General features: G+C 38.0%; 3 non-coding genes across 3 annotated transcripts; 2 read left to right on the top strand and 1 right to left on the bottom strand.

The window, feature by feature from the left end:
• The first annotated feature begins 4,739 nt into the window (after positions 1-4,739).
• On the top strand, positions 4,740-4,811 carry Trnaa-ugc. Its single transcript has one exon. It is a non-coding gene; the product is annotated as a tRNA-Ala (tRNA).
• Positions 4,812-5,197: 386 nt separating this feature from the next.
• Trnaa-ugc lies at positions 5,198-5,269 on the bottom strand. Its single transcript has one exon. It is a non-coding gene; the product is annotated as a tRNA-Ala (tRNA).
• A 6,115-nt stretch (positions 5,270-11,384) lies between these two features.
• On the top strand, positions 11,385-11,456 carry Trnaa-ugc. The gene has a single exon. It is a non-coding gene; the product is annotated as a tRNA-Ala (tRNA).
• The last annotated feature ends 2,391 nt before the right edge of the window (positions 11,457-13,847 follow it).

Genomic DNA, 13,847 nt, shown 5'->3' with positions numbered 1-13,847 from the left:
CCTTGTAAATGCCAGCCACCTTTTTCAATGTTTGCTTTGAACCTTCTCTCCCAGTTAAAAAGTGTGATCATGTAGTCGGTGTTTGCCCAAACGCCATTACTCACCGAGCTATGCCAAAAGGCTCCATATGTAAATTCTCCTGCAATCAACAGTCATTCCGCCAATTTTGCTGTACAGTTAGTTGTAGTCGATATTTATTAGAATTCAAAGACTAAATTTTTTAAAGTACTCTCTTCTTTAACTATCTAGTATGCCCTACAAACTTAACGCGCTACTTCAAAATCGGTCGGAAGGAGTCTTGGGCCTGATAGCCACCTTTTCTCAAAAAGCTTGGGCGAACTTATTTCTCCTAAGATATTATTATTTTGTTAGTGTCAACCCCATATATTTGGAAAATTGTGTAAAATTGGTACAGGTTCTGCTGATCTTGGTCTATACCTCTAAAGCTCAAATATTTCGGTCTATAAGTCCGTAAGTTTTGATTAGTTTTAACAGCATATTTAGGAAGTACAACTGTATACGCTTTTACCACATATGACCAAACCTAGAACCCAAGAAAAAGTTGGTGATTGAGATGGTTATAAAAGTTAGTGGTGTTTTCCAATGACTCATTCCCTTACGAAGGCAATTACTGTTAGTTGGGAAGTTTGTGTTTCTTTGGACTTTGATCCTGCGTTTATTTGTCCCGCACTAGGCAAAAACAGACACACATACTTAATACCATATCGCTTCGCATTCGCCATTTAACCCGAGCATCAAACGTGCGCGGGTGGTGAAAGCTGCACCGTAAATCGTGCACGATCGCGCACTACGCCAGCAGTCTCGATACCTTAAATCAGCCACATATTCGCTGATATATACTTTGGTATGTATGTGCACTTAGCTCACAGCAGCTGCAGCTTTGGCTTGCGGCTGTCAGCAAGTAGATAGTAATCGCGCACATGTGAGCGTTGATGGGCCGCGGCCGTAGCTGGCAGGCGGGTATGATTGCGATAGGCGGCCGATATGTATACAGCGAACAAGCTTAAGTTGGGAGTGTAATCGCGCGGTGCAACTATCGACATGAAATTGATCGCAGTTGTCGAGGGACCACTTATGACTGTGGCACATGCGGCACGTATGTGGGTGCTGTGGAGGCACTTGGCGCGCTGGCGCAACTTAACGAGTTAGCAGCGCGCGTCTTACGTTGTCGGAACAGCTGAGCGCCCGCGCTGACTTAATCTTATCACCATGAGTTCCTTTCTTTCGCGCTGGCCAGCGCTGACGGACGCGCGCCTAAACAACAAAATTATCGCGCTGATAGCATGTTGCAAGCGAATGCGCGCGCATTATTATTTTCAATCTTTTTTTCTATTTCATTTAAGCTGCTTAGCAAATATATTAAAACGGCAGTCAATAGAAAAGTTGGCGCAGCGGTTGTTGTTGTTTTTGTTATTATTATTTTTTGTACTTTTTTCAGTTGCTGACTCCCAGCCAATGTGGTTGGAGGCAAGCAATCATGTCAAAACTTTACCCATTTGTGGGAATTATTTGCCGCTGTTGTTTTTATTGTTGTCTAAGCGGCGCGCTGCATGACTACTGGCGTGCTATGCACTATTGTTGTTTTTGTTGTTATTGTTGCGTCATGAACACAGCAGCGTGTTGACGTGTTAAGTGCCCTAAAATGCCCAGCTCCACACACCAACTCAGCCAGATATGAGAAAAAATATTGAAAGAAAATTTCAAAAAACAATAAAAAAAAAAAATTCTAGCAAACAACAACAGCAACAATTTACGTGGCGCTGCAGTGCACCTCGTAATTTTGGTATTTTATTAAAACGTTTTTAAACTAGAAAATTGCGCGCGCCATCAGAAAAGGTGGCATAAATTGTCATGCAGCGCACCCGCGCTCTTCCGCCGCCGCTCCACGGCAGGCACGCGAACTGCGAAGGTGTTGAAAGGTTGTTGCCACAAATGTACACACCTACACACAGGCGCGCACACTTTGACGGACCGACGGGCGTTTGGAGCTTGGCATATCGGACCAGCCAGTGGACACTATGATTTCTGGCCGTCGTGAGGCACGAAAAACGAATTGAACGCCTCAACTAGGCATACGCTGGCCACAAAGGAAATCGGCATACTTTCGTGCTTACACTTACACTTATGTACTTACTTGCTCGCATAAATCGCGCCTGATAATTTGTAATTTTCAGCTGATTTTGCATTTTTCACAAATTTCCCCAAGCGCCCATCAGCACAGCTGCAAATATGCCTGCTTGTGTAGGTAGTCCAAAAATTTGAATGGCTAATTGAATTGTATGATTTAGGTTTGTCTTTTCGACGTATTCTCGCCTCTATTGAGGCTTGCAGTTATCTTGCTATAAATGAATAGACCACCGATTAGATCGAGGTTGATAATGACAGTTTGAGGGTGACGATTTTTGGTAGGCTTTATAAATTTAAGTTAATTTTACTAACCAAATAACAAGTCGCCATTATACGACAAAATCCTGGGTGAACGTGTGACCAGAATACACCATGAAACTTTTTCTGCTTCTTTATTAGCGTAGACTCCGCTTATGTGGTTATAGACGAGTTAACAACATCGCACCAGTCATTCCTTCTTTTCGTTATTTAGCGCCGATTCGAAATACTAAGTGCAACCTGGTCCTTTTCCATCTGATCTCTTCAACGGATTGGAGGTTGGTGTTAATGCAGGTTCCAAGATAAACGAAATTATCTACTACCTCGAAATTATGACTATCAACAATGAAGAACAGTGCCAAGTCGCGAATGCGAATACTGTTAGTTTGATGACAGGAGATATTTCGTCTCGCCCTCGTTCACTACCAGACTCATTTGTTAGCTTCTTTTCCCAACTTGGAGAAACCTAGAGAAAACAAAATTAAGTGCAACTACTGCTTCCAATATTCACCTCCATTTAGCTAAAAGAAAAGATTGCCAATGACTGACAACAGGATGTCCTGGTCGTTCTTCTAAAGTTAGGCGATGTTTCTGAATGCAAAATCTACCTTGGCTTCTCTTTCCATTTCGTACAAGAAACTGTCAACTAAACTTTTAAGCCACATCCACATTCTGATTCCATCGTTAGTTGATCAGATTAACACTCTACTTATCATAGTTGAGTTAACGAATGACAGTCGACTCTTCGACTTGTTTTCTTTCGCTATAACACTGCGTTTGACAACATACAATGTGACGGTACTTAGGAAGCGCTTACATCTTGAGGAAATCCTGAAAAGCTTATAACTTTAATCTGAGCATAATATATACACTTCACTTTGGCGTGATCTTAAATAAAATGAACGCAGGTGTTCGCAAAGGTGTTTACTTTCGCCGATCCTTAGTCTTATTGGTATCCATATCATACAGATCCATAGATGACAAGCGAAGAGGAATCTATTTGAACTTCACCGAACATCGTAAAAATCTCGCGTTAGGCTCTTTCAGCGGAGTGAGTATTCACTTTGCAAACAGAGCGGAACTACTAGCGCTGGGAACACAGAAGATCTACTGTACTACTAGCGCTTAGCAAAGTTCATCTTGCCGTTCTGGTAGAGGTTCTTACTAGATACTTTCCAATAGGCGTTCAAGCGGTTAGGCAAAAAGTCTTGTCAGACGCAAGTTATTAAAAGTGGGGAGAAAATATTCAGGCACTTTCTCTGCCATTCTCGAGCTTTTGCACAACTGAAGTTTAAACATCTCAACAGTCTTACCTTCGGTCGAAACTGACAATAGACTTAATATTATTATTTATTATCAATTATACAGAATTTATGTCTATGACAATGAATCTTCGTTCCAAGCTGTCCAAATGATCGACCGCTTAACTCAATCTAACCCAATAATCCGACTATTTAAATCCAACCTTACCTCTTTGCTATTTTACGGATGTGAAACCTGGCTTGTATCCGACGACTTTACTGGTAAGATTCACAGTTTTATTAACAGATGGCGTATCCTCAATGTGCGGTTACTGTAACCCTTTCTGCATTGACAGTAAAAATTTGTAATTTCGAACTCATAACTGCTATATCAAATAGCGAAAATTGCAATGGATGGTCCACACACTGAAAATAAAGATGCTAAAGAAGTTTGAAGACAGGCTCTGAATGTAATGCCCAAAGAAGTCGTAAGAGAGGTCGTCCTAAGGCCACATGGAATAGATACTCACCAAAAAAATCGAGGCATGAGAAAATCATGGAATCAACTGAGGATACTACTACACAAAAACTGGAGGGGATAGAGTGCTTTGCTGCAGTGAAAGATACGGGAATTGATGATGTTCGGCCGATTATATTTTGCATTAATAATTCCCAAACGATCTTCGCTCAAGCTTCAAAGGTTTCTCAAAGCAGTGGCGGATTCAGAGGGCGGAAATGGGGGACATTTCAACAAGCAAATATAAATACCGCTCGTTCCACTTTCCTAGTTCCGCTTGACAATGGATAGCGTATTATATAACTTTTTTGTGGGTGAAAAATATTTGCTTTAACCAATAAATTCTGAAAATTTGCAAAAAAAAAAAAAAAAAAAAAAAAAAAAAAAAAAAAAAAAAAAAAAAACAATAAACCAAAGTCAAAACAATAAGAAAGTATGGTATGTTCTTAAGTAAATAAATAAAACTATTAAAACTCGGTAATAATAAAATTTTAGTGCAAAAACATTGCTCTACTTTCTATATGAACTTTCTACAATTGTGAAAGGGTGTTTATTTGGCGCGCGGTCGGTGTGAAGGGGATGTAGCTCAGTGGTAGAGCGTTCGCTTTGCATGTGAAAGGCCCCGGGTTCAATCCCCGGCATCTCCAAGATTTCACTTTTTGCTATTTATTTTGATTTTTTATGACCTGAGTTCAGTTTTTATTGGCTTCATTTACACTGTTTCGACTTTCCAATTGCAAATGAGGGCAACACTTGTTTGCTGCCAGCATGTACATATATTTCTTTGTTCATTGGCATATTTTGCCCAAAATAGCCAGATAAGAAGAAAATAAGTAATGGAATAATATTATTTACAGTTTTACTTCATTATTTGTTACATAATTTTGATTATAAACAACAAGTAGATTTTATATATAAACATTCATATAAAAGTATATATATGTATTACACATATTACATGCACTTATGCATGTATATACATGTATGCATTCGTTGTATAAGATCTGAGATAATTATCTAAAATATTTACTTCTGGAGATGCCGGGGATTGAACCCGGGGCCTTTCACATGCAAAGCGAACGCTCTACCACTGAGCTACATCCCCTCCACAATCGCGTGGAATCAACTAGGGGCTGATTTATATATCCAAAGCTCTTCCAACTACCTACCAGGCTTAGCTCTGTCGAACTATTGCTTCTCTCACTTGACTATTAGGTAAGTCAATACCACTTGGAACTGAAGGAACGTGTAGCAACAACTGTAAAACTTAGTACTATATATAACTTATATAAAGGGTGATCCAAGTAGAGGGTCTTTTTTCAATAACCTTTTTTGACAGATCACGCGTGAGTCGTATCTAGCTGTCACTGGCTTTTTTTGTTCAGCATTGTTTGGAATTTCATGACTTTATTACAAAAATTTACGTTCTGTAAAGAATGGGTTTGACGCGCTTCGCTCAACTTATGGTCAACATAATCGGCCTACTGAGCGTAGTATTCGTAACATAATCCATTTTGAGATCCACCATTCACTATTGGATACTATTCAACCGAATAGATTACATACAGCAAGCGGCGAAAAAAAAATATAGCAGAAGTAGTTGAGAGTGTACACGAAGACCTTGGAGAGTCGAATAGGAGCCGTTCGCAGTAACTCGGACTGACAAAAGGAACGACTTGGCGCATTTTTCGTCGAGTTCTTAAATTAAAAGCGTTAAAAATATAGCTTTTGCAAGAACTGCAGCCGATTGACCTTCCCAAGCGACGGCGCTTTGCTCAATAGGCTCCTGAAAAGTTCCAAAAAGATCCTACGTTTTCGATCCACCAAAAAGATCCACGTTTTGTTCAGCGATGAGGCCTATTTCTAGCTCAATGGTTATATAAGCAAGGAAAATTGCCGCCTTTGGGAAAAAGGTATTCAAGCGCTGCTATTTCAACCTTCAATGTCACGCACCATGATAATCGACCATTTGACGTCAAAAATTGAAGCTCATGATCTCTGCGACCTTTGGTCTCTACAAGACGGCACCACTTCCCTCACATCGCATCAATCTGTAGATTTATTGAGCTGATTATTCAGGGAGCTGATAATTTAATATTTTGTCCCAGTTGATTGGTCGCCAAGTTTGTGTGATATAGCACCGTTGTACTTTTTCCTGTGGGGATATGTAAAGTCTAAATCGCGCTTTGATTCAGGCCTTGGAGCAAAACATCACTCGTATCATTCGCCAGTTATTAGTGGAAATGCTCGAACGAGTCATCGAAAATCTAACTCAACGGACGGACAATCTGAGGAGTAGCCGCGGCCAACACTTGAAAGAGATAATCTTCAAAAAATATATACCAAAGAATGCTATTTCGCAATAGACATTCTCCATTAAATTTAAAGTTTCTGTGTTTTTTCTTTAAAAAAGTTGTAAACCCCGAACTGGATCACCCTTTATATATACATATGCATATACAAAGATGTAGTTGTATAAATATATTTAACGCCAGCGAACAACTTTATTAAAACAATCACTAAACCAGCCATTTGTACGCTTGTCAAACACTAAATACCTTCAAGCACTTTAAGCGCCCTCTTCGCAGCTTATTGCCATTTTTTTTTTTTTTTTTTTTTTTTTTTTTTTTTTTTTTTTTTTTTTTTTTTTTTTTTTTTTTTTTTTTTTTTTTTTTTTTTTTTTTTGTTGTTGTAAATATTTACAATACTACATGTCAATGAATGCATGGCTGCCGGCAAGCAGATCGTGACTCTTCCCACTCCTCAATGGACTCGCAGACGACATTGTGTTATGCGCAAGCGCACAAGTGACTTGACTAGATACTGCAAATATATTCATATTTCTAAACTCTTTCGTACAAAAACATCTAGATGATGGGTAGTTCGAAAGCTTCGAGCTTTTTTACTGCGCCTTTATTCCTATATATGTATGTATGTATATTTGTTATAGACTGAACAGGGTTATCTCACCAAGAAGCTGCTTATTTGTCGGAACTGTTGTTGTATTCCTACTTTAGCGTATAGCTGCCATACAAACTGACCGATCGGAATTAAGTCCCTGTATCGGAAACTTTTTTATTTGAGAAATTATCTTAACGGAATTTGACATATATTATTTTCTGAGATAACGATAAAATCTCCGAAGAATTTGCGCAGATCGCACTGCTTTAGCGTATAGCCGCCATACAAACTAAACGATCGAAGTCAAGTCCTTGTAGGAAAAAATGTTTTCTTTGACAAGGTATCTTCACGAATTTTACACAGATTATTGTCCAAGACAACGGTACAACTAATCAATCAAAATAAAGATCAAGAGTACTACAATTTTTAGCGCTTTGGTGCCACCCTGTGCACGTGCATTTGCACTTCTAGGTGGATTTCAGCGCGCGCATATTTAACATTCGCATAAATTTTAAACGATTCTCAAACGGCGGCACACAACTGTGCATTGTGTAGCGCTTATCAGTTGTGTTGTTGCATGAAAAAGCAAAAACAAAAATAAAAAAATATACCTAAGAATTACTTCGTCTACAAAATTTGTATAGAAGCGCTCTTCTGGCAAATAAATTGTTTAATATTTTTCTTTTTTTCATCGGCGGCTACATATTAACATATCATTTAAAATTCATATAAGAATACATGTTAAGCAACCCGAGCCGCTCCAAGCCGACCCACAAGCTCGTGGCGCATGCGTGCGCGCCGTATGGAGACGCAAGTGCTTGGCGCTGCGTTCTGTTGCAGCTGGAGGCGCATGCGCCACAGCACAAGAGGCGCATTGTTGCATATGATGATGGTATTGCAACAACAAGGCAAACATATGTATGTACATACATATATACATATGTATATACAGATTTAAACCTCGATGGCTCTTGGTGCTTTATGGAAATCTGTTGAACACACCTTTTGCCTCGCCAAGAAACAAAAAGGTGGCATATATGTATGAATCTATGTATGTATGTATGTGTGTATGTGTGTATATGTGCAACCTAAACTGCGCGCAACCGCAGCAGTTGATAATCAGCAGTCGCGCTTGCACTGTGCCACAAGTGACAGTAGTTGCAGCCACCACAACCTTCAACAAGCTACTTTGCATATGTGCAGCACCTTTTAGTTGCGATTATTGTTGTTTTTATTGTTGTTGTCGCCAGCTTAGTGTCAACCAAAGTAGCCAACACTCTGCATTATTGACACAATGAAGATGTTAGCTGGCTGCTCTGCCAACAACAACAAAGCTTTTACAATACCAGCAATGAACTCAAAAAACAACAACAACAACAAATGCGGCGCAACAACAGCAGGCCAGGCCAGCGTTGCAATAAATTTGTAAACAAAAGTGTTTAATTTATGACCACGATTTGTTTTTGTTGGTACATAATCAGTTGTGTCTTTGTGGCTGCGTCTGTGTATGTTTCATTGTACTTTTGTCCAAGATTATGTAAATCATTGTGCTGTTGTTTCTTTCACAATTATTAGCGCTGCTGTCCAGTCATATTGTTGTTGCCATCAAAAATATATGAAATAGAAGGGTGTTGCTTATTAGTGAACATCTTTTACCAAATGTGGCAAAGTGATCGGCTGATTATGTAATTGTCTGGGAGATTTTAATCTCAACAGAAAATAACAAAGAAACATTAATTTTGGCAACACCGAAGCTAGAAAAACCTTAATAAATACAAAAGGTTCCCTCCAAGTACTTGATTCCGATCGTTCAGTTTGTATAGCAGCGATATGCTATAGTGGTTCGTTAATGGTGGCACCGACAAGTGATCAACTTCTTGGTGAGAATGGGACGAGTGCAAATCTTCCGTTCGATATCTCAAATACAGAGGGACTAGTTCGTATATACAGACACATAACGTTCGCTGTGTTTAACGTGAGTCCCCACAGCCCCCTCAGCAGTTTGGAGCGAACTGCAAAAGCTCCTCCTCCTCATAGTAATAGAATTAAGTATCCAATCAACAGCCTCATAGCCAAAACTACTACCAGTTGAGTGTCCATACTACCCTGGTCTGGTGACCTGATGTTGGACCCCATATGCACATGACACGCACTCACCATTCACACCAGAAGCTAACCCTAATTGTCAGTTTAAACCCTAATGTTCAGCATTCTGACTAGTGGAGAACACACCGCAAGCATTTAAACACCAATCCCCATAAGAACGCATATCCCTAATGTCCGGGTATATCGGATACTCTGCATATAATATCTTCATATAATATGAAACCATAGATACAGACAGACGTACTTGTTTAAATTGACTTAGCTCATCGCGGTGATCATTTACATATATATTCACTTCATAGTGTCTCTAATGTCTCCTTTTGGAAGTCAAACTTAATATATAGTACATACCCTGTTCAGAAAGTAGAAAATTTAGAAATTATTCTAAAAAATGCTATACATAGAAATTTAATCGACAGCGACGGGTCCGCGAGAATGATTCCGCCATTTCTCTGCTAAGTTACATCAATAACCACAATAATCAAGACAACAAGTTTAGAACTTTTTGTGAAACAGAAAGAAGTGTTTACCTCTTTTGCCCCAACTCACTGGTATACTTATTCAAAAAATAGTAAAAACTCATAATTTTATAATTCTTAATTTATTCTTCAAAATGTATGTCGTCCCCCACAAAGTAACCTGCTTTGGCCTCTAAAAACTTGTGCTAAAATTTTTTTCAATCCTCAAAGACTCCATTTCCGGAACTGCCTTTAAAGCGCGTAGCGATTTACGTTTAATGTATGCATGTATTCCCCGAAACGGTCGTTTGAGTTTGAGAAGTCACACAGAGCTAACTCAGGCGAAAAACTCACGAAGAATCAATGCAGTATGAAACGGTGCATAATCGTGGTGCAAAAACCAATCGGACTTTAATTGTGGATACTTTTTAGCTTCGCGCAAACGTTGCATAACACTCAAATAGTATGCCTGGTTGTCGGTCCCAAGGTAATCGGAGCGAAGAAAACTGTCAACATAGCCTTGATTTTTGATCTGTTTTTATATGTTTTTTTTCAGCTTCGGCTAGATCAAAAACTCGTCCCCAGTAATAATTGGTTTCATGTCATCCTGGTAGTCAGAAAGCATTGTTTCACAGACGTTAACACGAAGCTGTTTTTCGAAAAAGTTTAGTAATTTTGGAAGCAATAGTGTTTTCAGCCAAATGATCTTTCAAAATGGATTTGACTGTTACTCCGATATTCCAACGATGCCAGTAAGATCTCTGATTTTATTTTGATGACGTGTTGATCATCACTCAATATTGATGGCCGTCCTGAACGTGGAAAATACCATACATCTCCTTTGTAAACTCGATTCAAAATATTACTCGTTGGCTCAATTTCAAGACAAATTATATTTTCTTTTTTTTTTACTGAGTACAAAATGATACTATGAATACTTGGACGGCTTCCTGATTTCATTAACTTGTTATATTCGTACTATTCTTATTCAACGCCAAACTAAATTCCATCGCTTCTTCAACAGGAATCTAATTGTCCATCTGACAACTATCCATCAGCTATGGTTTAAAGATTCATGAAAGACTACATATTTTGCTTTTATAATGCGGTATTTGCGAATATATAAGCCAGGGTATTGAAACAGCGGCATATTAGCTATCATACTTTATGTAAACCTACTAGATTAGCAAAGCGACCTGATACACTAGGTTATTTGGTCTGAAATATAATACTTGATAATTTCCCTGTAATATTAGGTTATTTGGTTTCAAATACACCACAATAGCGAAAAATGAGTATAAGGAAAACATAATATCTTTCATCGATTAAAATTGTTGGCTGTGATGATTTTATAGATCGCAGCCAGAAACTGCCTCATGTTTGGTCGAAATTATATTCTCCGAGCGAGTCTGTACTTAAATTTCTCAGGATGGAATTTGATGGAGTCTCGGCGCTTGTTCTAAGACACATGAACAATATGAGAATTGCTCAATGGATCCATAGCCAAACTCGTGGCAGATAGGTAACAGTTCTGCATTCAACTCACAGCTTATCATAAACTGACATAAATTTAAAGTAGTATAGTGCTTCCACACTCATGTGAACTTCAACAATAATAGCTAAAACATTGTAAAAACACTTAAATTAATAGAAGAGGTAAATAAAAACAATTACAATTAATTCCCACATATTCGATCCAAATATTTATTCACCGAATGTTAACGGCTCTTTTTTTTGACTAACTGTAAATGTGGTGGGGATGTAGCTCAGTGGTAGAGCGTTCGCTTTGCATGTGAAAGGCCCCGGGTTCAATCCCCGGCATCTCCAGTCGGTTGAAAAACAGGCAGATTTTTTTATTAAAATTAAAAACAAACAGAACATTAAGATAATATATAGTTTAGTATATAAAAAATTAAAATCGAATATTGGCTGAAAATAAATATATGTGTAAAATATGTACTGCGAAATAGTTAAAACTACTTCTTTTTTATTTTTGTCAGAATATTCCATTAAGTAATTAATAGATTGTGGATGTAAATTTGACGGCTAGAAATCACGCTGTTAGCTTACATAAGTGTGTGGAAACGTGTTTTTAGTTAACAGCATGACAAGCCGCTATATACATACATATATGTATGTTTGTGTGTGTATGTGCCTGGTGATGCTAATCACATCTTTTATATAGCGTAATATCACCTAAGTGGCAGCACAAAATACGCGCCTAAAAGTATGCTATCATACAGTCCGCTGCTTTAATCAACGATGAAATAACAGTACAGAGTGGTGCTGATAATGAAAAATCAACTATAAGCTATAGCTGTGTAGGTAATGTATTGATCTGCAAATTGTTCTTTTATAAAACTATGAAACGAGATAATTGCCACATAGTTTGAAGCGAGGTATGAAGTTTTCTATATGATAAAAAAAATAATAGAAAACTGAGATTTAGGCGGATGACCTTCTCGTTACAATTTAGAGCTTATACTTCAAGGTATTTTCTTACAGGGGTGTCTAAAAATCTATCTTTTAAAGTCCCAAGCGAAAAAATAGTTTTTTTTTTTTATATGTACATATGTATAGAGTGATACATATGGAGGTTCGCTACTTAAAAAAGAAACTTAGAAACTTCAAATTTAAGGGGGGATGTTCATTATCATTCGAAAGAACATTCTTTGACATTTTTTGTAGATTATCTCTTCCAAATTAAAATTAAATTATCTGCTCACCGAAGTGTTCTCTCAATAAATGCATGGAAACCAAATGTCGCCGAGATCACGAGATTCAATTTCAGACTCCCATTGACGCTTACTTTCTCATTGATGATTCCACCGGCTTACATACCACACCAAACCGTTATTTCTCTGGATGAAATGGCAGCTCTCATCGCTGAGAAAAATTTGGCTCGAAAACGTCAGATCTTCTTGGAACTTTTCAAGAGGCCATTGAGCAAAGCGATGCCGCTTGGGAAGGTCGAGCGGTTTCAGTTATTGTACAAACTGTACTCTGTACGCCTTCAATTAAAGATGTGATCCTAAAATGCGCCCAATTGACTCCCCACGTTCTTCGTGTACACACCCAGCTACGTCGCCTATAGTTTTTTCACCGCGTATTGAATCTGATATATTCGAATTCGAATATTTCCCAATAATGAATGCTGGATCCCAAGCAAAGTTCTTTACAAAAAATTAATTCCAGTCAATTGAACTGTGATTACTTGTTAACTCATAGCCATAACTAGTAAATCTGCTGAGCTGAAGGGCGTGTAATCATAAGGCATGAGTTAATGTAAGACAGAATACATACATATATTTTTACGAGGGTTGTTAGAAAACTCATTGAAGAAAAAATCAAAGTATTCAAAAATTGTTGGGCCTACTTTATACCTTTTAAAATAAGAGGATCTGTATGCTATTTAACCTTTAAAATATTGCAAAAAAGCTGAATCAAGCTGTTCAGAATTCCAGATTGAACTCCAATATGAATAAAGCACACTGATATTAATATTTTACAATAATTAGACAATAACGTTTCTTAAACTTTACTAAAGCAGTTTTAATAAGTGAACTACTGCCAAAGATGGAGAGCTGCCTAACTCGTCTCTCATTAGAAGTAGGATAGCAATTGCTAATCGTCAAAACTCCCTTATCTTTGACAGTTCAGGAAGTTTAGCGAGTTCAGGAAGTTTTGAGAGTTCATCAAGTTTTGACGTTTAACAATTGGAAAGTGATGGCCAGATTGAAATCCCTCCAAAAAATATGTAAATGAAGGGATTTGTTTTCTTGTTGGAAACAATAAAAACGGAATAAAAGTAAAAACCATTCCTCAACTTTCTCGCACAGGAAAACTCCTCTAAATCCTTGCTGACTTATCCAAATTCCCTGGGATGTAAGTGCATTTTATGTATTTCTAGGTGCCTTTTTGATAACCCACCACCTTGAACCTGTTGTTCTCAAGTACATTTGTGCTGTTTGTGACAAAAGCGGTAGCCATAATTAGCCGATTAGCCGATTCTGCGAGTAAGCTCCTATTAAATGTGACGAATCGCTGAATGAGCAAGTAATTACTTGGACAAAATAAATGCAGCTTAAGCACATCGACTTACCAGAACGCACACTCGTATGTATGTTAATATGCTTACACTGCGCAGTAGCGAAATAAAAACATAAGAATTGAATTTTTGCCAGTTTTTGCTCCTTTAGCTTACAAACCATAACCAAT

Source organism: Bactrocera latifrons, unplaced genomic scaffold, assembly GCF_001853355.1.
Source record: "Bactrocera latifrons isolate USDA-ARS-PBARC rearing strain unplaced genomic scaffold, ASM185335v1 scaffold_54, whole genome shotgun sequence".
Lineage (NCBI taxonomy): Eukaryota > Metazoa > Arthropoda > Insecta > Diptera > Tephritidae > Bactrocera > Bactrocera latifrons.
Note: the sequence above shows the minus strand (reverse complement) of the source record. Positions and strands in the feature narration are given on the sequence as shown.